Source organism: Myotis daubentonii, chromosome 3, assembly GCF_963259705.1.
Source record: "Myotis daubentonii chromosome 3, mMyoDau2.1, whole genome shotgun sequence".
Taxonomy (NCBI): Eukaryota; Metazoa; Chordata; class Mammalia; order Chiroptera; family Vespertilionidae; genus Myotis; species Myotis daubentonii.
Window position 1 is genome coordinate 215,590,997 of NC_081842.1, and position 12,797 is coordinate 215,603,793.

General features: G+C 43.5%; 1 protein-coding gene and 1 pseudogene across 4 annotated transcripts in view; one reads left to right on the forward strand and one right to left on the reverse strand.

Moving 5' to 3' along the window:
• Positions 1-12,797, forward strand: part of RERE (arginine-glutamic acid dipeptide repeats) — a 418,729-nt gene that overhangs the window by 92,687 nt on the left and 313,245 nt on the right. The window lies entirely within an intron of this gene.
• On the reverse strand, positions 422-4,580 carry LOC132229803 (nucleolar protein 16-like; annotated as a pseudogene).

Below are 12,797 nucleotides of genomic sequence, written 5' to 3' on the forward strand. Positions count from 1 at the left end.
ACATCCTGGGACCTTCTGTAAGTCCTGCAGCGAAGTCTCAGGCTGTGTTGACGGGCTTAGGAAAGCAGACCCTCTGCATGGCTCCCCACTGTTAGGAGAATACAGTGTTAACCTAAGCGATGACTGCATAGAGCAGTGGTCTTCAAAGGGGGGTGCTGCTTCTCCAAGAGTGCATGCGCAGGATGATCCACTGGGGTGCAGGAGAAACACTGGAGCTCCTTTTTTTAAAATGTGAAATGGTGTATGTAAAAACACTGAGCCCTTCTTTTCAAGAGCAGAGAAGAGACATTTTAGGTGCTTGTAGGAGAAACCTTAGGAACAGAAGAATTTTTGTATTATTAATAGCTGAGGATAAAGTATCAAACGAAGAAAATGCCCAGTGTCCATCCCATACCCTGTCTGTGATCCTGCGATGGAGCAGTCATCACTTTCTCATGTCACCCAAATCAGGCAACCTTGGCCCCGAGAATGGGGTTTGGCCAGCCTCATCTGTAGCCACATGCCCCTCCTTGCCTTAAACCTGACTCCAGTCTCTCTGGTCCAGGAGGAGGCTTCAACCTGGGGCAGGTGTAAACCAGTCACTCAACCTCCATCTTATTCTTCTGCAAAGAATGAACGAAGGCTTGCCACTCTGCTGGGTAAAAACACCTATAGACATTGATCTTATTCTGAATTTGTTTCGGGGTATCTTGATAGTAATTCTTCTAATCCTGGGCCATGACCTTATATTCCTCCTTGTGGTTCTTCACCATGTAGCGTACCCAGGCTATGAGGACCTGAGACAGTGTATTTCCTTTCTTTTCTGGGAGACTGGCTTCTGCCTCCAGGTCATTTAGCACATAGGGCTTCTGCACAAACTCCTGAGGCCTCTCCTTTGTGTTCACCTCCCTGGCCTTGATCTTTCTCTTACGGAAGGGCACTGCCTTGTTGGGGTCCATAGCCAACCCCATCTCCACCAGGTTCTGCCACATGGATTTGGTATGGTCCCAGGCATGTTGGATGTGGTAGCACTCGATCTACAGGGCTGCCTTTCCGGAAGCATTTCGGTTCAGGAAATAACCGAACTTCTGCCTCTGGGTCCCCCCTTGGCCTGGGGCAGTGATGGCGAACCTTTTGAGCTCGGCGTGTCAGCATTTTGAAAAACCCTAACTTAACTCTGGTGCCATGTCACATATAGAAATTTTTTGATATTTGCAACCATAGTAGAACAAAGATGTATGTTTTTGATATTTATTTTATATATTTAAATGCCATTTAACAAAGAAAAATCAACCAAAAAAATGAGTTCGCGTGTCACCTCTGACACGTGTCATAGGTTCGCCATCACTGGCCTGGGGCATCATGCTGACCACCACACAGGTAACTCAAATTCAGCACCTCTCACTCCCAGAACCAAAAACACTAAAGCTCTTGTTTTTAAATTTTAGTAGCCTGGGTATATTTCATGTACAAATATACATATTTTGGGACGTGTGTTGCTTTTTTTTTTTTTTTAAATATATTTTTATTGATTTCAGAGAGGAAGGGAGAGGGAAAGAGAGAGAGAAACATCAATGATGAGAGAGAATCATTGATCTGCTGCCTCCTGCACATCCTACACTGGGGATCAAGCCTGCTACCTGAGCATGTGTCCTGGCTGGGAATCGAGCTGTGACTTCCTGGTTCATAGGTTGACGCTCAGCCACTGAGCCATGCCGGCTGGGATGTGTGCTTCTTGTCTACTCTTGGAATTACACAATTATAAGAATACTAGAGGCCCGGTGCACAAAAATTTGTGCACTCGGGGGAGAGGGGGGGTCCCTCAGCCCGGCCTGTGCCCTCTCGCAGTCTGGGACCCCTCGGGAGATAACAACCTGCTGGCTTAGGCCTGCTCCCCGGTGGCAGAGGGCAGGCCCAATCCCTAGGTACAGCCCCTGGTTGGGCTCAGAGCAGGGCCGATCGGGGAGTTGGGGTGCCGCCCCGTCATGCACAGAGCAGGGTAGATTGGGAGGTTGTGATGCCACCCTCAGTCACGCTCAGGGTAGGGCCAATTGGGGGGTTGGGGCACCGTCCCCTGTCACACTCAAGGCAGGGTCGATGGGGAGGTTATGGCTCTACCCCGTCACACACAGAGCAGGGCCCGTGGGGGAGGGTTGGGGAGCTCCCCCCTATCAGGCACAGAGCAGGGCTGCTCAGGGGGTTGGGGCCCCGCCCCTGTCACACACAAAGCTGCAGGGCGATCAGGGGGTTTGGGCGCTGCCCCCTGTCACGCTGATCCCGGTGCCGGGAGGCATATTACCCTTTTACTATATAGGGTAGAAGCCTGGTGCATGGGTGGGGCCAGCTGGTTTGCCCTGAAGGGTGTCCTGGATCAGGGTGGGGGTCCCCACTGGGGTGCCTGGCCAGTCTGGGTGAGGGGCTGAGGGCTGTTTTCAGGCTGGGAGTGACTGAAGTTCCCAACCGCTCCTTTTTTTCTTTTTTTTCTTTTTTTATTCTGGGCCAGCTTTACCTTGAGGCTTGGCTCCAGCTCTTAGGCCTCTGCGGCTGAAAGTAGGTTTCTGGCCTTTGCTTACAATGTTGCGAATCTGCTGGCTGAAGTCTGGCAGTATTTGTTACAGAGTTTCTTAAACTGCCTGGCTCAGAGGCCTGCAGCCGCAGGCGGGGAACGTTGGTTTCCTCTGTCACTGAGGCAAGCAAGCCTCATGTTAGTTTCAAGCTGCCTGGCTGCCAGCCGCCATCTTGGCTGACAGTTAATTTGCATATCTCGCTGATTAGCCAATGAAAAGGGTAGCGGTCGTATGCCAATTACCATGTTTCTCTTTTATTAGTGTAGATCCCTATAAATGGTCTCTGAGACCGTCTCTGACCTTTGACTTTTTTACTAGTACCTCTTTTCCTACTACTCCCAAATTCTATTTCTGCCCCTCTGGCCTTTTTGCTGTTTCCTGAAAGGCTACAGAGCACCAGCCTGTGCCCTGGTGATTCCCTCTGCTTGGAATGCCCTTCTCCAGAGATCCACTTTACCCTCTTGGCTAACTTCCTCATCTCCTTAGGGTTTGCTAAAGTGTGTTTTCTCAATGAGTCCTACTTTGACCACCCATGTCAGTATTGCAGCTGGTGCTTTGCCCCTTGCACACTCTTAAAAATTTTTTTTTTTATTCCTTACCTGAGGATATTTTTTCCCCATAAATTTTTAGAGAGAGTGGAAGGGAGAGAGAGAAAAACATCTATGTGAGAGAGACAAATCAATTGGTTGCCTCCTGCATGTGTCCCTATTGGCTGGGGATCAAACCTGCAACCCAAGTATGTGCCCTTGACTGGGAAGAGAACTCATGACCCTTTGGTGTGTGGGCTGACACCCTGACCACCAAGGCTTCCCTCACACACTCTTAATCATCCTTTTCTTGCTCTACTTTGTCTTAGCATTTACTGCTTTGGGATATGCTGTATGCTGTTAATATGTATTATATCTGTTGGTGATTGTTTGTTTCCCCCTGCAGAACATAAGATCTACGAGGCCAGGACTGACTTTCTACTTTGTTCATAGATGTGTTCCAAATTCTTCAGAATATTGCCTGTTTAATACATTTTTTGTTGAATGAATAAAGCATCTGGCACATGGTAGGCTCAGTAAGTTCCCCTTAATGAGTGAATAAATTATTTAGGAAAATTGGAAATACAAAAATATCTAACATGTTTCCTGCCTTGAAATAGCTCCATGTAGCAATGGAGACCAATATATAAGAAAATAATTTTAAATCTGTGAGAATTGCAGCAGTAAATGATGTGGGGAGTAGAGAGGTGGGATTAAGAGTAGGATTAACTCAGTGTGGAGGCACTCTAACACCCATCTGAAAGGGATGGTCTAAATGTAAAAGCTTAAACATGCAGAAACCTGCATAAACCTGAATTTGTTTATCTAACAAGAGAAGCCGGTGCACGAAATTCCTGCACGGGGTACAGTCCCTAGGCCTGGCCTGTGATCAGGCCATCTTCCCTGGCTGCCCGCAGCCAGCCCCACCACCCATCCCCGGTTCTCCATTCGCCATTGGGTGATTGGAGCCTGCCGGCGGGAGGGAGGAACCAAGAGGTCGGCTGTTCTGCCTGCTTGCCAGCCCTCCCCCCCGACCCCCAACCCACCCTGGTTCCCTGTTTGCCATTGGGCAATCAGAGCCTGACGGCCAGGGGAAGCGTCCGAGAGGTCGGCTGTTCCTGCCCGCTCACCTGTCCTGCCCCTGCCGCGGGTCACCCTCTGTGTGTGGGGTGACTGGCGGGGCAGGGGCCTTGGCCTTGTGCCACCTGTGTCCCCTGCCACCCACCCACGGTTCCCCATTCACCATTGGGCGATTGGAGCCTGCTGGCTGAGAAAAGGGACCTAGAGGTGGTCAGTGCACCTCATAGTGACTGGTTGAGTGGTCGTTCTGGTTGTTTTGCTGTTAGGGTCAATTTGCATATTACCCTTTTATTATATAGGATAGAGGCCTGGTGCATGGGTAGGGGCCAGCCAGCCTGCCCTGATGGGGGCCACGGATCGGGGTAGGGTCCCCGCTGGTGGGCAGGGCCGGCCGGGGCATGTACCTACGTTCTGGTTGCTTTGCCATTTCGGTCACTGGGCTTTTATTATATAGGATGCTTGTATGTAGAATGGACTTTGACCAAGATTACTAATTTATTTTTTGTTTGTTTTAAAGAATTAGATTAATAATAGTCTGCTCTTAGAGAAAGATTTTTTGGACATTTTCAAATTCAGCCCCCTCTTCCCAGTCCCTGCAAGCTATTAACCAGAAAGAAAAGTGCTTTTTCATGCTTAAATCACCAATTCCTAGTTTCTCTCCCCGTTTCACCCTGTACTTTCCATGCCTCAGGCAAGTCTGGGTTATCTTCAACCAGTCGATCATTCCCTAAGTGTTTACTTCTTAAAACTTACTATGTACCTAGCACTGTACGTAAATAAAGAGCAGCATCTCTATGTGAAAATGTGTAGAGATGGAAATTGCTTACTAGAAACACAATGATCTGTTTTAAAAAAACCCAAACTCTTATTCCTTGGCCAATTAAATGTCCCCTCTCCCCAATGATAATCATTTAAATTAGTCATTTAAGTGTTTTGAAAAATGTGAGTTTTTAATCCATTAACTGTGGTTAGTCCTACATTTACTAGTCCAGAGAAAATAGAAATGAGGAAAATTATTTGAATACAGTACTTGTGACTTTATAGAACCCTTTCTTTGTTTGACATATCTTCCCTCTAACTTGAATTAAGCAGATGGCATGTATCTATCATTTGTTCTTCTCTCTGTATTATGTTAATTGGTATTATTTCAATAATTTCATTAGTTCTGCTTTGGTAAATATATAGTAGAATGCCTATTGGAAATGTATCTGTCCTCCCTCCCTCCTACCCCTCCCCTTCTCCTTTGGTTTCTAATACACCTTGGGTCTCTTTGGTTATTTAATAATACCTTAAGGGCATAATTTGGGAATAAAAAGAATAATTTAGTGATGGATCATTTCATTTCATCAAAATCTATGGCCAGAATGCTTAGACAATAGCACTTTGACATTGTGTGGCCTCTGTGTGTCTCCATTGCACTCTTAGTCCAGGGGCATGACTGGGGAAGGGAAGGAGTTTGCTGCTGAGACGGGCATTGCCTGTTGTGATAGATGTTCTGCTTGCAGGAGCCAGTTGAGCATCTGTCCAGATACACTCCTCTTCCCTTCATATAAATAATGCAGCAGTGGCTGGTAACAAGGATGAAAAGCAAAATACTGATCTTCCTGCCTCCCCTCCCCCCACTTTTATAGAGTGATGTGCTTTGTAAACAAATAATGAATTGGGAACCTTGCTGATGGGGCAGTTTAGGCCCAGGCTGATTGCTTTAATCAGGTTCTTAGAGAGTCCATGATGGAACTCATGATCACAATGCTAATACCTAGCATTCATTGAGCCTTTCTTTCTTTCTTTCTTTCTTTCTTTCTTTCTTTCTTTCTTTCTTTCTTTCTTTCTTTCTTTCTTTCTTCTCTCTCTCTCTCTCTCTCTCTCTCTCTCTCTCTCTCTTTCCCTCCCTCCCTCCCTCCCTCCCTCCCTCCCGTCCCCTCCCCTCCCCTCCCACCTCCACTCCCCTCCCCTCTCTCCATTCCTTCCTTCCTGTTGTTAGTTCTCATCCGAGGATATTTTTTTCATTGCATTTTGAGAGAGAGAGATTTGAGAGAGACACCTGGAATGGTTGCCTCCTGCACTCGCCCGACCAGGGCCAGGGATCCACCTTGCAACCCAGTTACATGTCCTTGATAGGAAATCGAATGTCAGTGTGTAGGCCAATGCTCTAACCACTAAAAAACATCGGCCATGGCTCATTGAGCATTTCTTGTGGGCCCAGCACTCAGTGCTTTACTCAAATAATTTCATTTCATCGTCATGAAAACCTTATGTAGTAGGTATAATTATTAGTCAACATTTTACAGATGAGCATATGGAGACTTGCCCAAGATTACTGTTAGTAAATTGTAGAGCAGGAACAACCCTGGCCATATGACTCCAGAGCTGGTGCCCTTTACCACTTGGCAAAATTGCATGAAGACTGGGAAGCCATTCAAGAGCTAGGGATGAAAAGGTGTGCCTGCTCTTGGAGCACCAGCTGAGGAGAGCATCACTCACAATTCAAAATCGCCTTGAAAAATACACAGGACTACACTGCAGCACTGGTGAAATGAAACAAGTTTTATCCCCAGAACTGAAAAAAATTTCAACTGTGTCTAGTTCATTGGCCGGCAACATTACTTTTTTTTGTCATGAACTAAAAGACATTTCTGCTTTGGCCTGTCTAGTTGCTTCATTTTCTGAATTTGCCACTCTACCTTGTGGAAACAGGCACACTGCCTCAGCTGGTGGGGACAGAAAAGCAGCAGCGGGAGAGATTGCATTATCACCTGATGTTATTTCTTAAGAAGATCTGTAAAATTCTAGAAATCTAACAGCTTTAAAATTTATACTTTTAGGAATTTATGTGAAAAGCTCATATTTCCTAAGGTAAATTGATTGTTCTTTCTTTCATGCGTCATACTTGCTCTTATTCTTATGCTCACATTGTCTCTGAGCAAAATAATAGGGGATATAACAAGGATACTATTGATAAAACAGATGTTTTTTTACTTTGAAATTGCATGCACTTATGGTCTTGTGTGTTAACCACTCTTAACAACTGTGTTTACTATTGAAACTGGAAATACAGACTTTGATTATAGTTTAGCCAGCTTTTCCTGTACTGCTCTCCTGTAAATGGATTATTTTTAGTTTAAATTTTTGCTGCAAGCCCTTTCCCACTACTTAATTGACTCTTCAATCATCACTTGCAGTGCACATGTCAGCATTCCCATGGATGCTAAACACACAGTTTTGTTGGCACAATGGCAGTTTCACTGTGAATTACTGGACTCTTTCTGTTGCTTTTAATATTGGAGTTGGGTCCATTCTGATCCTACCAGTTCTTTAATGGAAAGTCTAGGGAGTGTTATATCTGTCTCCGGTCAAAGTTTATCTTAATAGCTCTTAGTGGTCATCATAAAATAGTCCATCTGAAACTTAACAGATTGCAAATGAAATAGATATCCTAGTATTTGTTTTGCTGCTGTCTAATGATACCTCTATTTGAGTCATTGAATACTTTTAAAGCATAACCTTTAAAGTGTGTTCTCACATCTTAATTTGCCACTTGGCACATTTAGTTCTAACAAACCAGAGCAAATTTTGTTTTATGAGAAACTGCTTGCCAAGCTTTAATTTCTGTCTTCTTAGAGGATTACTAATGAACTTGCGAAGTGTTTATTGACAAAACAATGGCATTAAAATTCAGCAGTATTCTCAAACAAAGACAAGGCATGGGGTTTGGGAGATACTGAAAAATACCACGGTTAACCTAATGATAAGCTTATAATTTCGCCTCTAACTAGTATTTGGAAATATCCTCAATTTTCCTTTATTTTACCCACCTTATTCTCTTTTTAAAAAACATTTAGCTGATTATGGAACATAACTTTGAATAAACAAATGGGTAGAATGCTAAGTATTAAAAATTTAAGTTCTTTGAAGCTAGATAATATATTTATATTTCTGCTTTTATACTATTTATCTTTTAAAAGCTGTTTAGTGATGACTTTTTTCTCATTTATGCATACTAAAATTATAGTGATTGAATTTATTATATCACTAGAAGCCCGGTGCATTAAATTCATGCATGGGTAGGGTCCCTAGGCCTGGCTGACGATCAGGGCCTATTGGGGCCTCCCGGCTTCTGGCCAGGGCCTTCCTTCCCCGGCTGCTAGCTGCTGGCTGGGGCTCCCCCCCCCCCCCCCCCAATCAGGCCTTATCAGGCCTGCCGGCTGGCAGGGGTAAGGGACTGTGGGAGGTCAGCTCTGGGAGTGCACTGACCATCAGGGGAAAGCTCCTGCATTGAGCGCGTCATAGCGTCTGGTCGACTGGTTGTTCTAGTTGTAACAGTCGCTTAGGCTTTTATATATATACTAGTAGCCTGGTGCACAAAATTTGTCCCTCAGTTATTAAACATTTTACGGCACAACACTGACCACATTGGTGGTGGTGGTGGTCTTGTCAGAATGTGTTATATTATGCAGATAAAAATCTATTTAAACAGATTTGATGTAGATATTTTCAAAGAAGGAAGAATTGTCCCTGGCAACTATTTTAGTTAATTCATATCTTCAGTAATTGTCATCATTGCAAAGTTTTCAGTCCCCATATGGATTGCTGAATATAATAGGTCATGCGCTGTCCTTGTCCTTTGTAGCCTTTGTGACCTTAAGGACTCTAGTTTTCCATTTATATGTTTAAGTACCAACCTTACCAGCTTAAAAACGTAAGCTTTTAACACTGCTCTCTCTGCTCTGTATCCTTTTGATGAAAAGTGGAGTTGGGTTGCAGCACAGGAGAGAAATTCAGAAGGGGAATATTGAAGTAATGACTGCAGTAGGAGAAGAGGGAACCTGTTTCCCTGGCCACAGGCGCTGGCGCCCTGGACCACAGGGCTGGTAGCTTCTCCGGGTGGCTGCAGCCTGGGACCTCTGGCCGGTAGCTTGTCCATCTCCTGGGTTGCAGCCAGCCCCAGGTGCTGGCGCCTGGACCAAAGGTGGGTGGCTTCTTCTTCTGGGGGCTTCTTCTTCTTCTGTGCTTCCAGGGAGGGTAGTCAGTTAAGTGTCATGCAAAAATAGGCATCACCAATCGCAGAAACCGGGTACGGGGCAGGGAAGCCGTGGCCGGGGACACTGGCGGCGGACGCTTCCCTGCCCACGGACGCTTCCCTGCCCACGCACCCGGCTTCTGCGATCGCCCCCGCACTCGGCTTCTGCAGTCACCCATCGCAGAAGCCGGGTGCAGGGCAGGGAAGCACTGGCCGGGGATGATGGGGGCGGCCGCTTCCCTGCCCCTGCATCTGGCTTCTACAGTCTCCTTCGCTGTCTGTGTCGTGTCTGCTTCCCTGCCCCACCCCCCCAGGCTTCTCTGATCACCCGCTGGTGGCAGGGCAAAGGTGGCCTCCAGGGCTGACCTTTGCCCTACTCCCTGGCTCTTGCCTGCACCTGGGTTTCTGATCACTGTCTTCCATCCTTCCCCTTTTGCCTCCCATCATTGCGACTATGCAAATTAACCACCATCTTTGTTGGCAGTTAATTTGCATATTGCCCTGATTAGCCAATGGGAAGGGTAGCAAAGTTATGGTTAATTACCATGTTTGTCTATTATTAGATAGGAGATATATATATATATATATATATATATATATATATATATATATATATATATATTTCTTGTGATCATTTCCATGTTTTTCCTTTTTAAAAAAAGCACTTAAGGTTATTATTATATAGTGGCTAAATTTTAAGAGTCTTGCCAGCAGGTGGCAAAATATAGTACAACTGCTCTATGAAGAAAAAGATATTTCAGTTCTGGTGCCTGCATTTACTTAAAATGATTGACTGCTTCTTTCTCTAGATTTTTCTTTTTTTTAAATTTGAAGTTCTGATATTTACAATTCTGTTTACCAGGTGACTGAAGCACATCATAAAATGCTAATAGGTATGTGTCAATGAATTTTTCAAAAGAAAATGATAGGTCTTTTTTTCTTTTCAGGAGTTAAAAATTCGTCTCTCATTATTTCTTTGCTTAGTTTTGTATTTTTCTATATAAATCAGCTTCACACATTCTAACAGAACTATAGAAAACTCCTCTTAGCATAATTAATGATATTAGGGAGTCTATAAATCATTCTTGGTGGTATCCCTCCTGGACCGGAACCCCTCACCTTGATTTAATGTCTAGATCTGCCACCTTATCACTTTGGGCATCCCCTTAAAGATACATTTTCACAGATTTTTGTTTGGTTCCTTCTCTTGTTTGTGGAGTTAACTTCCTGAGAAATAGTACATGAGAAATGAATGTTTTGAGGCTGTGTATATCTTTAAATGTCTTTATTTTATATTTATACTTGATTAATATTTTGGCTGGATATAGAATTTTAGGTTGGATACTGTTGTTCTACAAAATTTTGAAGCCATTGCTCTGTTGTTTTTCAATTCCCAGGAAAGAAACCTCACCATTATACAGTGTACACTAAACTAAAAACCAGTAGGGCCCTTTTTAGGGTTAGTTGTTATTAGAGTGGTGCCTTTGAAAGATAAGGAAGATGCTGAGTGTTTAAGGGAAGGTCATTTTACTCCCATATGAAAGTAGCTCAATTCCCTGTAGGAAATTTGTAGGAGGTAAACATTTAAAAAATTTAAGGTAGGTATAGTAGGTACAAACTATCAAATAGTAAATCACTTTGATTTGTTTCCCTTCTTGACACACCTTGTGGTAAATGACAAACTGTTGTGGTAATAGCCCTTCATGTTCATATTTTAAAGCACTTTATCTTGATGTGATTTTCCAATCAGTGCCCTTTAGAAGCCAAATGGAACTTTAATTGATAAGATACATATTATGACATTTGGATTTTTTCTTACCTTAAAGTTTTCATAATATAACTTTTAATTTCATATGAATTGGAGTCCACAAGTGATATTGCCATTCTTTTTTTTTTTTTTAATATCTTTATTGATTTCAGAGAGAGGAAGGGAGAAGATATAGATAAAAACATCAATGATGAAAGAGAATCATTGATAGGCTGCCCTCTGCATACTCCCTACTGGGGATTGAGCCTGCAACCGGGGCATGTGCCCTCGACTGGAATCGAACTCGGGACCCCGCAGTCTGCAGGCTGACACTCGATCCATTGAGCCAAACCAGCTAGGGCTACCATTCCTTTTGATAGCCTATATAAACAGAGGCTAACTAAAGACTAGAATTATGAAATTGGATATTTTGAAACAAATCTCTTTGTTGGATATGTTACAGATTTATTTTGTGCTCTAGTATAACTAAAACGTTTAAGTAATATCTTTAAAAGCAGAACCTAACCATTTCATCGGGGATAAAATTTTTTTTTTTTTAGTTTAATCTGCATTGATGTGTGTGTGTGATTTTTAAATTGATTTGAGTGGGAGGGTGGGAGAGAGAAAGAGAGAGAGGCGCACATCTATTTGTTGTTTCACTTATTCATGCATTTATTGGCTGATACTTGTATGTGCCTTGACCGGGGATCGAACCTGCAACCTTGGTTTATTAGGCCGAGGTTCTAATCAACTGACCTATCCAGCCAGGACCTGCATTGATTTGTGTGTTTTCTTAGCAAGAATTTGTATTCAAGAATGATTGTCATTCTAATATATGATTAAAATAATTAATCTTATTTAATAATCCCACATAACAAATGGGTAATATGCAAATTGACCCTAATGGTGGAACTACTGGTCGCTATGATGGGCACTGATCACCAGGGGGCAGATCTCAACGCAGGAGTTGCCCCCTGGTGGTCAGTGTGCTCCCATAGGGGGAGCTCTGCTTAGCCACAAGCCGCGCTGACAGGAGCCTCTCCCATCTCCTCGGCAACACTAAGGATGTCTGACTATGGCTTAGGCTCGCTCCCTGGGGTTAGTGGGCCTAAGCCGTAGTTGGACATCCCCCAAGGGGTCCCGGACTGTGAGTGGGGTCAGGCTGGGCTGAGGGACCCTCTTGAGTGCATGAATTTTTGTGTACCAGGCCTCTAGTTTAGTATAATGATAAATGATATAATCCGTATAAAACATGTATAAAATGGCAAGTATCAATTCTTAATCTAACTGTTAATTGTTGCTAGGTGGCTGTCTTAGTATTGATTACTATGGTATTCCTTTAGCTTTTATAAATTACAAAAGATAAACTGTATCTTCTTTTACACTTTAAATCAGCTCGTATTTAGTGTTGAAGGGTAGCAAGGAAAATTGATAGTTCAGGTTTTTAAAGAAGTCTTATTTTAGGGTAATGTGCTTTTTAAAGTTGTTTTGGCACCTTTTTGGCCTTTTCCCCAGACATTAATCCTTGGCTGGAAAGAATAAACTCTAGTTCTCCATAATACCTGACTGCAAACTTCAACCAGAAAGCCTTAGACTGTTAAAACAAACATTTCTCAACCTTATAGCACAGACTTCCTGTTTTTACAGCTTTTCTGACCTTCCTGAGAAAAAGACCAATACAGCTATGGTTACATCCCGTGGTTATTGTCATAAAAAAAAAAATCTATTGAATTTCTCAAAGCCCTTGAGTATAAAAGTGATTAATGCACCAAAAAATGTAAATAGCAGTGGACTCATGTCTGATCTTTGCTAGGCCTTCAATAAAAGATAATAGAACCAGGTCAGCTTTTAATGTGTCTGTGTTCAATGTCTGCTAC